The following is a 12,694-nucleotide window of genomic DNA, read 5'->3' on the forward strand; positions in this document are numbered from 1 at the left end:
TCCTTGGCTGTAATTTCTTTTACTACATCTGTTTTGTTCAACATACTGCAATTGATGATATACTATCCTTTCACTTCATGGAAGTGTGTGAGTTGAAGGGGAGAGTTGACAGACTAATATTATTTGCACCAAGAAATATTTGGGCAGAAGATGGGGGGGGGGGGTGTTATGTGAGTTCTATAATGGAAAGTATATATTTGGTCTCAATTGTTGTTGATTTCAGGAAATTGATTAAAAGATGCAAAATGCTCCTCAATTGTACCAATATGGGAAATGTGCCAATTAATTAGGCAAGTCCAATTACTTTCTTTGATGGTTAAGTTCTCCCATTTTATGAAATTAACTTCCTTCATTCTTCAAACTAACGAAGTGCTGGTCCACACAAAGCCTACAGAACGGGGTATGGGTGGGGTTGATAGTTTCTGAGAATCGAGTTGAAAGGAATTAGTTGGTCTGGTCAGATGAAAAGCTAACGAACTGTAGCTATAGTCAATCTTTCACTAGAAGTCCCAGCCAACTAATGGACTGACGTCTTCAAGACGGTTTCAATGATAACTGCACCTTTGTCAGTTAACCCATTATAATTCTGAACATTAGCATCTCTTTTTCAAGGAAAACAGTTTCATTACATAGTTGGCCCATTGTGGATATAGAAATCATTGGGTGTGACTACATACTTACACCCTCATGATTGGAGCACTTGCCTCAGTGGACCTTAACACCACCGATTATTATGAATTGCACATTTGCCTCATCTCAATCTCCTTTATTGTTGGGAAAAGCAATGTCACTTCATTTTTCTGTAATTCATTACATAGCCACTCTCATGTATAGACAGTTGGAGCCAGACATGACCTCTACATTTAAATGACACAAATCAATGAATTTCTGAATGATATACAGCAGTTGAATAGGTAATAATTCAAGCACTTGTATAAAAATGAAATGATCATAATGAATGTGCAGATATTACAGCTTTAGTTATTTGTATTGGTTCTTCAGTCATAAATTAGTAACATTCCCATCTAAAATTCTCAAACTCCTAGTGCCATTCACTTTTTAAAAAACATTTCATATACATTACTCTACATTTCGTAAGCTGCTTTAACACTATGGTTATTTTCATTTCAATGTAGCTATATTCATTTGCAATATGTTGGCACATTCTGTGCAGAAGATGACTTCAGATTGACTACATGTCTGTGGGTTTGTGTCCCATCTCGGGTGTGTTCATTTGAGCACAGTGGCTAGCACTGCTGCCTCACAGCACCAGGGTCCCAGGTTGAATTCTAGCTGCAGGTGACTGTCTGTGTGGAGTTTGCATGTTCTCCCTGTGTCTGTGTGGGTTTCCTCTGGGTGCTCTGGTTTCCTCCCACAGTCCAAACATGTGCAGATCAGGTGAATTGGCCATGCTAAATTGCTCGTAGTGTTAAGGTGCATTAGTCAGAGGAAAATGGGACTGGTGTGGGTTACTCTTCGGAGGGTTGGTGTGGACTTGTTGGGCCTGTTTCCACACTAAAGAATCTAATGTCTATTAGAGACAAACATGTCTACATTTATGCACTTAAGGAGCTCATTGCCACTTCATGGACTATAAGGAGTGGACAATAAATGCTGCTGGGACAGCAATGCTGACATCCCATGAAAGGATGTTGAAGAAGCATAAAGTGCACTGTATTCACTCATTTGCAAAGTGGGGGCGGGGGTGTCAGCAACAAATGCACGAACAAGTACAAATTCTTGGCCACTGTAGATTGGGCAAACGTTAAAAAATAGTGGAATCCATAAGTATAGCTTTATGCACTGGGCAAAATTGTATGAATCTTTTGGAAATGGAGGGGGCAGAAAGTGCACTATGCACTACATGCAGAGAAGTAAGAAAATCTGCACGTCCCTGCCGTCACTTCATATACCTTGACCACCCATCCACAGTTTGTTATAAGACTTAATGCTAAGGACCAGACACTGTATCTTCCAGGTCCTCGGGCGGGATTCCGTCGCGAGGGTGGGTGTTTCCCCGTCGGGTGCCATGACGTCAGTCGCTGGCGGCGCCGGGCAACGTTCCACTGACGTCGCGAAAGCGTGCGAGCACATGGAATAGTGATGGAGGAGCAGCAGCAAGAACCAAAGCAACCTGCACTTAATGGATTACTTTACACAGCACCGTGTAATGGAAAGAACTCGCAGAGCAGCAGAAAACTTCTCAATACCTGTAAGCTATCTCTTTGTTCTTTCTGCTTTGTGTCCATTTGCGTTGGAAGGGGGAGGTATGAGATTGTTCGTAGAGAGGATCCTATTCGCAAACATCTGTGTTTGCATATTGCTTTTATGTATGTGTATATGTATATAAATTGCAACACGGCCATGCACTATATGCACCGGAAAATGTGGACCTTGGAGTGGGGTGTTGTGAGTGTTTATCAATTTATTGCCTTGGATGGGAATCGCATGGGTGCTGCGTCCTTTTGTTTCAACAAAAAAATTGCAGTGATTTCCAGTAATTTGCTTAAGAGACGGGAAAGCTGCGTTAAATTCATAGGAAGCTGACTATGGGTCATGTTTAAAACGTTCCACCTCTTGTCGATGATAGCTTAGGATTGATTTTATTTAGCTTTTATCTAGGAATCTTTGTAAATCGTAGCGCCCAGCACCATCCAAGTTTGCAGTTTCCATCACCCAGGGCTCTGTACACATTTCAAATTTTAAGTTGAATGCGATTTGTACTTTATTGGATTGTTGTTTTCAAACGCACATGCTGAACTTTTGAGGGCCAGATTTGTTTTTATCCACGGGAAATTTGTTTCGAACCAAATGCAAAGCAGAAAATGAACGTTTTATCTTCACCCATTACCTTCATTAAATGGTGAAAGTGAGCAAGCTTGGAATACTTTATGCATCGCTTGGGAGGTATTTATTGAAGTAGCGGGCTCCAATCAAAGTCTGCACAGCGAAGTAAGATTTCACCGTGCTACCGCCGTTTGAAGATGGAAGTTATATTGTAGGATTTAACCATCGAGTTGAATTGTCAAATGCAAAAAAAAACAATTCTGCGCAAGGCACTGTGCAATTGATGATCTTGGAGTTTATTTTTCTCCCCCCTGCTCAGGGCAGAGAACTGCACAGGAGATGATCTATGCAGGAGGCGGTGATTCGGAATCGGTATTTCCTGCATTACCTAATCCGTTATCCAGTCCCTGTCTGAGATTGGCAGCGCAGTCTGAGAGAACCTCCCACTGTTGTACTTTGCAGGAGAATGACTTTCGATGCTGTTGCACCAAACCCCCGGGAAAGAATACGACCCTTCAAAATATGTTGCATTTTCTACAGCAAGTGACATTAAAGCAGCGTTAAAGATTTGTGAAATAGACTTCGATGAAATTCTGTTTGTAGTGGAACAAAACCAAAACCCATTGTCCTTAGCACGGAGGCAGATGCTTATACAGCCCTGGCGTTTACCTGTTTGAAAAGGTAACCGGGGAAACGGGTTTATTGTTCACTTGCTTGAAGATGCTCTCAGTGTTCACTTCGTTTTAATATAATTTATGTCACAGTTGTACATTGTGCAACCAAGAGTGTTTTGACTATTTGTTTGGTTTTTGGTTTTTTTTGGGAAGAGGGTTTGCATTTATGTTGAAGGTCCCTGATCTCTTGCAACCCTGCACTCTTCTGTAATTATTTAATTGCCTTTGTTGTCGAGACACAAAACACTAGAACAAAGCAGTTATTCTGGAACTGGTTAAGCCACAACTGGTGTACTACATGTAGTTCTGGGTACTGTACTATAGGAAGGATGTGATTAGAATGGAGAGGAAATTTACCAGGATGCTGCCTGAGCTGGAGGGTATGCACCATCAGGAAAGTTTGAATATGTTGGAGCTGTTTATCCATGTACCAGCGAAGGTCGAGGTCCACGACGCTTGAGAGCCATAGATAAGATGGATAGGAAGACACTGTTCCATTACTAGTGGGATCAATACCAGTGAGGTTAGATTTAAAATAAGATGAGAAGACCAAGGGGAGAGTTGAGAATAGACTTATTACAAGTCAAGGGGATCTGGAACTCACTGTCTGAGAGAATAGCTAAGTCAGAAGCACGCATAACATTTTAAGCAGCATTTAGATTTTCACTTGCATTGCCATTGCCTCCAGGTCTATAGGCCAAAAGCTGGAAAATGGGATTGGTGAAGTCAGATCTGTTCTGACATGGTGGGCAGAAGGCCTCTTTCTGTGCTGTAAATGCATGAGTTTAATTCTGTGCATTTCTCCTTCCTACCGCCTGTTGGCCCTGCCTTCAGCTGTCTAGGCCTGAGTCTCTTTGACCGTCTGTCCTTCCCGACTCCCTACTTCAAGCTGATCCTTGAAACGTATCACTTTGTCCAAGCTTTGGTCACTTTCAAATATTTCCTTTCATGTGGGGGAGAAAACACATCTGTAAAACATCCTTGGGTTTTATTTTGTCGCTGCATTTCAGAGCAGTTAAATGTGAGAAGTAATCTCTGTACCTTTCGATAAAGCTGAAAATTAAGACACAAGCAGGAAACTTTTAAGTTTCAGCATCACGCAGCTGCAGGAAGAAGCTTGAAGGAAGTAGAGAATTGTGAAGCTGGGTCCAGGCTGGGATTTTGATTTGTCCTCACATTTTATTCTACAAAATTGGCTTCCCTTCTCATCCTTAGGCATACTTAAATGAATATGCTAAGAACTCTCATGTTTAAATGTGTTTTTCTGGAATAATAATCACAGCATTTTACAGATGGGGACAGAAGGCGTACTATTTGCAGCTTCTTGGAGTAATGTCATGCTTTTAGCTTAATTTTCTGAATCCCATGAGATTCATTGCTTCCACCAGTGAAAATTTGCATTCCATCAATGTAAAATAGTAGTTTTTAAAGGTAGAATAAACAGGTTTGCGTCACCCCTTCATGATCACTCTAAGTCTTGAAACACTTTATGGTGCATAAAGGATTGTTAAAGAGAAGTCACTGTTGTACAGTAAGGAAAGCAACAGCAAATATTGGAAAGATATGAAATAAGAGCACAAGTATACCATTAAGCCAGCTCAAGACTCCTCTGCCATTCAGTAAAACCATAGTTAAGTTCCGAATTCCACGTTCCCCGGTCTTCTGAGAGCCCTTGATTCCGCTGTCTTAACAAGAATCTGTCCACCTTTTGTCAAAACTATTCAGTGCCCCTGCCTCCTAAAGTATAGAGCCCCAAAGCCCAATCTGCAGACAGCAAATTCCAAAATAACAATGTGAAAATGAATACAGAGGAACTTAAATTATTCGGCATTCGATTATCTAACAAGATCGCAAGGTCACAATGCTTGGCTAAAATGTGTTGTCCTGCGTTCGATTATCCAAACATTTGATTATCTGAACAAATAAACTCCCCACCCATGTCATTCGGATATTCGAGGTTCCTCTGTAGACATCTGTCATGTTTTGTGTGTGATGCTGTAATGAATGCTGGCTGTTATACCAGCGACAACCCACCTACTTTCCAAAAGCCGAGCTGGGGGTCTTTCACTTTGTCTGTGAAGATAGACTTGGTTTGGGACTAATCTCTGTCTGATAACCAACTTCTCAAACAGTTCAACAGTCTCGTAATGCTGTGCTGAGTTTCCAGTCTAGATCGTCACACTCTGGCTTGCAGTATTGCTTGAACCAAGAGTCTTCTGCTTTGGAGGCAAATGCTGCCAACTGTGTTACAGTTGCTTTTGAGAATACAGAAATTGTCTGTCTTGAAGTCCAATTTTCACCTCCACCTCCACCTGCCTTTTGTTTATGAAGGTGGTGGTTGGTTCAGTGTAATTCATCAGACTTAAATCAGTCTGCAAGATGACTTGTGTACATTTTTGACTACAAGTTATCGGGCTGAGGGCATCACAGTGAAGACATTGAGTTATACAGCACTGAAACAGACCCTTCAGTCTAACTCCTCCACGCTGACCAGACGTCCCAAATTAATCAAGTCCCATTTGCCAACATTTGGCCCATTTGCCTCTTAAACCCTTCCTATTTATGTACCCGTCCAGATGGCTGTCAAATGTTGTAATTGGACCAGCATCCACCACTTCCTCTTGCAGCTTATTCCCTACACACATCACCTTCTGTGTGAAAGAGTTGCCCCTTCATTCCCTTTTAAATCTTTCTCCTCTCATCTTAAACATATGCACACAGACCTTATCTATTTACCCTATCCACGCCCCTCATGATTTTATAAACCCTTTCAGGTCACTACTCAGCCTCTGCTCCAGGTAAAACAGCTCCAGTCTATTCAGCCTCTCCCTAGAGTTCAAACTCTGTAAACCTGGCAACATCCTTGTAAATCTTTTCTGAACCGTTTTCAAGTTTCAAAACATCATTCCTAAATCAGGGAGACCAGAATTGCATGCAGTATTCCAATAGTAAAAAATGAGGTCTGCAGATGCTGGAGATCACAGCTGTAAATGTGTTGCTGGTCAAAGCACAGCAGGCCAGGCAGCATCTCAGGAATAGAGAATTCGATGTTTCGAGCATAAGCCCTTCATCAGGAGCCCTTCATCATAAGCCATTCCTGATGAAGGGCTTATGCTCGAAACGTCGAATTCTCTATTCCTGAGATGCTGCCTGGCCTGCTGTGCTTTGACCAGCAACACATTTACAGCTGTATTCCAATAGTAGCCTAACTAATATCCTACACGGCTGCAACCTGATCTCCCAACTCCTATACTCAATGTTCACCTTGAATGAACTTGCCATTCTGTGTGTACTTGTTGGAAGGAATTGCTCTGTTCTATTCAAGAGCAACATCTGAAGTTATCCTTCTTGCCAGACTAGGGTCCTATGATGTATCACACTCCACCTGACTGCAGCTAATTCCAAAGAGGTCAGACAATGAACCTGGGTCTGCACTTACCAGTTGGGACAAGTAATCTCTGAACCCAACAGGCTTGGAGATTGACCACTTATTAAAAATGGAAGTTTTACACTCTGCCAATAAACATAACCACACAAATCTAGCACCCTTGCTCTAATCCCTGAAATCTGTTATAAATATGGTATATATTTATCATCCTTGCATGTAAAATGTACCCTTTGCACCTGCTCCCTATGGCAGTTACAAATGTTAATTTTGATTTATATATCCAGTCAGCGGCAGTGTTTCATCTGGAAAGTGTTGCGCTACAATCATGTTCTCTGAAAGGAATTACTTTTAAGGCAGATACTAGGACTCTTTTATGCACAAAAATCTCTGAAATTATGAGGTAAATCTAGGTTTACTTTGAGGGACAGGGCAGTTAGAATCCCCCTAAATAGACAGATGGGGTGGGACACAAAAGCCTGTTAAGGTCTCCTTAAAAGGCAAACTTTTTATTTATGCTGTGGCTAGGTGGTTTGAAAATGGGCAGAGATTTGTTTACCCAGGAAGGTATAACATTTTGTTCTTGAATTTTAATCGATCAATGTTGTGCTTCATTGCCTTGGGATGGTAATGATAATTTTGCTTCTGTAAATGAGGGAGAGTTAATGCTGAGACATTACTACTTATACATTCCAATGTCTTTAAAATCAACTAATTGTAATTCTAAAGCTCCCTTCATGGAAACAGATATACAAGGGTACTTAACAGGAGCTAAATGGTACGCCTATTGAAATGGGTATGTCAAGCTTGGTTAATGTTTAGGAGGATATTAAAGCACGAAGGGGTGAGTGAGGTCAAGGGAACCAATGTTCACCTTTAGGGTTTTCTTGGATTGTTTGGGTAGTGGGATTGGGGAAGGCATGAGAGGCCAGAATTAAAAAGGAGTGGAGTTCTCAGTGGAAATTTGTTACGGAGATGGAGAGATAAAGGAAAAATGACGGTGCGTACCAGGGCGTTTAGTCACTGGGATTTGCTGCTGCCAGCAGGGCTGTGGGTCAGTTAGTACAAGTTGAAAGTTGGAATTTCTAGTTAGGAGAGGTTGCAGACATTTGAGTTTGGAGGCAACATCAGCATGAGTGAAGGTTTCAGCAGCAGACATGCTGAGACAAGAGCAGAATATTACATAAATAGAAATTGATGATCTTTTCAGATGGAGGGTAGAGAATCTAATGCTTGAGGATGAAATTCAGCCCTGCACAATCTGGTTCAACCTCCGTCTTCTCAATGTTTAATTGATGGAAATTGGTTCATTCAGAACTGAAAGTTGAACACCATCAGTTTGACAATGTAGAGGCAATGGAGAGGCCAAGAAGCAATGGTGAGCTAGAGCCAGCTGTGATTAGTGTACATGTGGTGGGAGGGCATTATGGTATTGTCGACTCACTTAGGGTTCCTATGTCTTACATTTCAGGAGGGGCCTGACTTTTTATAATTAGTGCTGTTCAGACCAGCCGTGCCACTTGAATCAGCTGTTGTGTATTGGAGTCCACATAGCTGGGAATGCGACCGTGCACCCTTGGAGATCTGGAAGGAAGGACATTTTGTTTTTTTGTTTTGATGCAGGTTGAAAGCGATTCACTTTGAACGATGATCATAGAGGAGATTGGTGTAGACTGTTACATCAACTGGATAACTGTCTGTCTTGTAACTTTGTCCTTGCTACTGTGAGAAGCTGCAGTGTTACACAGTGTTCTCCCTGCCTCTGCAGATCTTGGCAGACAACCAGGACTGACTCACCATGTTTCCTTTTTCTGAGATGGATCACACACTGTGGATTCCTAGAACTGCTTGAGTTGCACCTTTACTTTCTCCCCTCTTTTGCTCATTGTGGTCTCTGTAAATTAGTAGTTAGGAGCTTTTGTGAGTCTATTTTCCACCTTCGACTTGAGTACTTGAAGTGTTAGGTGTTCACTTTGCTTTTCACCAACTCAAATACTTTATGTGTGACTGGGTTAAGCTATTTCACTTTTCTATTGCCATTAAGGGAAATGTTGATAATTTTGTGGTAGCCTGCAGTCATATATGGGTGGTGAAATATCTCAGCAGCCTTAGGAATTTCAAATGCTGTGTGCTCATTATTTACAGAGCATGGTGAGAAGGTGCGTTCTTGTGACTTACAACTTTGTACTGCTGGTTCCTATCAATAGATTTCAAAATCTCACATGATCATTTGAAGGAAGGGTCCATATTTAACTGTTGCACTGAAGAAATTGCACTTGTTTTGTTATCTTTGAAATATGTTAAAAGGTCAGTGATTCGTTATATTATTGAAAACAATTTGCTGTTTTCTTGGACCCATTCCAGACATCCTTGGGTGCACTCTGTGGTTGAATTACTTTAATGTGTTGTTTTGATTATTCCATCCATTTTTTTAAATGTCCCTATTCGTCTCTTAAAGTGGAAGAATTTTCTTCAGATCAGTTCTGGTATGATTAAATTTAGCGAATTGCTTAACTGAATGTTTAAGGTTGTAAGCTGCTGTATCCCCTGACATGAGTGTTTCTCAATTAGTAAACACAGGATCCAACAAAAACAGAATGCATTTAGCTCTTTATTGCATTGTCGTTCAGCAAGGAACGAAGAGCCACTGAGCCTGCTCTACCGTAATGGATTGTGGATGAACATTTTAAGCAATTCCACTTTCTCACTGTATCCAGCCATCACTTTCAGGATTCTGTGTATTGATTGTAAGGTGATGGGCAGGCAGTACATCCATCAAGGAGGCAGTATCCTCATATGGTGAATGTTTACTAATGGGTAAAGAGTCGGTGAGAAGCAACTTCTGCCAGAAGTCCTGTGTGCGAGATGGCAGTGAGTTAGTATGTGGGTGGTGGTTTTCAGTCTAGGGGGTTGTTGCCATGCTGCTGTTTGCCATGGCACTGCAGCCTGGCCTACTAGTGATGTTGCCTTCTTCCCCCACATTCCAAATATGAAAATGGATGTTCAAAACTATCAACTCCCATCACCTCAGAGTGGAATTTTGAGTGTTCTACTAGTCATCTGGTCCTGGCTTTCTTGTTATACAGGAATTCCTCAGTTGCGTGTCCATTTTCCAACCTGCACATGAGCTTGTGCCAGTGAAGTCACTCCTGCTTGACAATTGCTAAGTAAATGTGAGAGAGTTGCCTTTGACAGAGCTGTCACTTCTCTGAATTTGTCCAACCAAAACACGCCCAGAATGAACTGTGGACAGTGAAGATGGAAATTGTTGAGTTTCCTTTCTTGACCGCTTTAATTCGACAAATATTCACAACACCATGACCTGGTGCTGAGAACGCCAGGCCTCAAAAGTTTGAGTCAACCTGTTGTTACTCAGACCACATTTAACACAACAAAATCAGAAATTGCTGGAAAAGCTCAGCAGGTCTGGCAGCATCGTGGAGTGGAAACAGAGTTAACGGTTTGGGTCCAGTCACCCTCCTTCAGACAATTTTGTGACTTCGTGGTCACCCGAATTGGTAGCTGGGTTTCATGTGTGTATTGCACTAAATCAAGCAATATATGGTCTGTCAACATGGGCCAAGGTATCCGAAGGCTAACCACTTCCACATGGAAATTAGTGTGATCGAACGAAATGTGACACTGTTCCAGAATTACGGCTTTTTCCAACTGGCATTGAACTGATGACCTTTCGTACAAATGCAACCTGCTCGAACACACGAGCATCACAAAATAGTGGGGTTGTTTCAGCAATGGCTTGGTCTTGACGTGGTACTTACCGATCATTTCTATGTCTTGTCTCACCATCATCTCTGTCTTTGACATCCATTGTCCCTTCAGTTTCTTGAATTTATTACCTTGTTTGTATTTCTAGATCTTGTATCATTCAGTTCATTTTGTATCAGAATTTTTGTCAGGAGAAAGATATAACAGATTGACAAATGAAGACTGAGCAATACTTATTCCTTTTTTAGCTCCTTACACAACGACCTTTAAATCTGGAAGTAAAACATTAGGTGGACAGGTCAAGTCAAAGAATAGGAAAAAGAGTTTACATTTAACACTTCTATTATAAAAGTGAATAAAAGTCTTCTTGCCCAGAGGTAAGTTGTGCTTTCATAGCCCCCTTGAATGCTTAATGTTTAAGTTGTGCTACAGAAAGTTAAAAGCACTTCAGGAATATTGTAAATGATTACTGGATTTGTGGAGTGCACAGGGTCCTTGTTTCGGGTAGTTGTGTATGAGCTCAGCGATGGTCATATGGCGTGTTTTACCATATTAGAAAGTCCCTGTTTCATTTGGCAAAGCTAGCAGTGTCTCTCAAAAATAAATGCTCATTCTGTTATGGGTGTTCAGTGGTTGATTTCCAATCAAGTACAGGTGGCCCCCACCATCCGAAAGTGGAGCGTTCCTATGAAACCATTCGTAAGCCAAAATGGCGTAAAGCAAAGAAGCAATTGCCATTAATTTATATAGAAAAAAATTTTGAGCTTTCCCAGACCCAAAAAAACCGACCAAATAACACACAAAACCTAATCTAACTCTAACAAATAGTTATGGCCGTCAGACATTGGGATGGTGAGAGGTACAGGAAACTGGGGTGTAGAAGAGAGAGATACCCTAAGACACATCTTGCTAATGGGTGCACAAAATAAATTGAGATGAAACACATGCTCACAGGCACAATTCAAAGTTATGGCGGCCTAATGCTGAGTGTACTTCCCTGGGAAGGCGTTTGGTGGTGCCACTCTCACTGCGTGCACTTTTTCGTAAAAGCAAAAGTCCTCTTTCGGTTAGCGAAAACAGGTACTAACGTTGGTGTTTTGTAAAAGCGAATTGGTGTAAAATGAAGGTTCGAAATGGGGGGGTACCTGTATTGAATGTTAGCATCGAGTGCTCTTTGGTCAACTTAGGTGTGGCAAGCTTAGTGATTTCTGTCTTTGGGCTTAACAACACTAGATTAATACCTAGAAATGAGCAGGTGTCTTATGAAAAAGTGGGCTTTAGACCACTGGAGTTTGGAAGAGCAAGTAGTGGGGTGATTGAAGCATACAACATTCTGAAGGGTCATGACACAATGCATGTGAAAAGGTTGTTTCTTCTTGCGGGTTAAACCAGAAGGAGGGATCACTGTTCGAACATAAAGGGTTGCCAATTCATAACAGAAACTAGGAGAATTTTATTTCCTCTTGGATTGTTGAGGGTCTTAGGAATGGTTTTGAAGCAGAATCCTTGAATATTTTTAAAGTAAAGGTAGATAAATACTTGAAAGGTTATTGAGGGTAGGTGCAGGTGCAGAGTAATTTGATCAACCATTAACTTACTGAATGGCAGAACAGACTCAACGGGCTGAATGGCCGTTTTCGTGTGTTTGTATGTAACCTTCTATGTTCCCTGATCACACCCTCCTGCTCTGTTAGTATGATGGTATCCCATTTCCCATAAGAGTCTTTCTGACATTCAATTGTTCAAAAGTGGCTATTCCATGGCCATTAGGATCTGGATTGACACTGCCCCAGATTAGTTTGCCTGCTGATAAGAAAGAGTGCATCTAGGGAAGGCTCAATCCCTTAATTTGGGTTCATTTAATCCTACCTACCAAAGGTCAACAGCAAACATCTGATCCACTGCCCAGCATAACATTTGAGGAAATGACTATAATGTGTTTCAACACTAACTTGATTAGAGTGGATTGAAAGTAAGCCATAACTCATTGAATAGCTCATTTGAGTTATTGTTGACCATGTCTTTTAGTGCAGCTATGCACATTGTTCAAGTCTTGGTTTAGTAGTCATAGCCACCACTTCATAATGATCAGTTGTGATTGAAATGTGTGACGTATTTTATC

At 41.3% G+C, this 12,694-nt stretch overlaps 1 long non-coding RNA gene across 1 annotated transcript in view; it reads left to right on the forward strand.

The window, feature by feature from the left end:
- The first annotated feature begins 2,108 nt into the window (after positions 1 to 2,108).
- The window catches only part of LOC132815378 (uncharacterized), a 180,752-nt gene continuing 170,166 nt past the window's right edge, over positions 2,109 to 12,694 (forward strand). The window contains exon 1 of the long non-coding RNA XR_009644640.1: positions 2,109 to 2,212. This is a non-coding gene — a long non-coding RNA (uncharacterized LOC132815378). The remainder of the gene's footprint in view (positions 2,213 to 12,694) is intronic.

The sequence above is a fragment of the Hemiscyllium ocellatum genome, chromosome 4 (assembly GCF_020745735.1).
Source record: "Hemiscyllium ocellatum isolate sHemOce1 chromosome 4, sHemOce1.pat.X.cur, whole genome shotgun sequence".
Classification (NCBI taxonomy): domain Eukaryota; kingdom Metazoa; phylum Chordata; class Chondrichthyes; order Orectolobiformes; family Hemiscylliidae; genus Hemiscyllium; species Hemiscyllium ocellatum.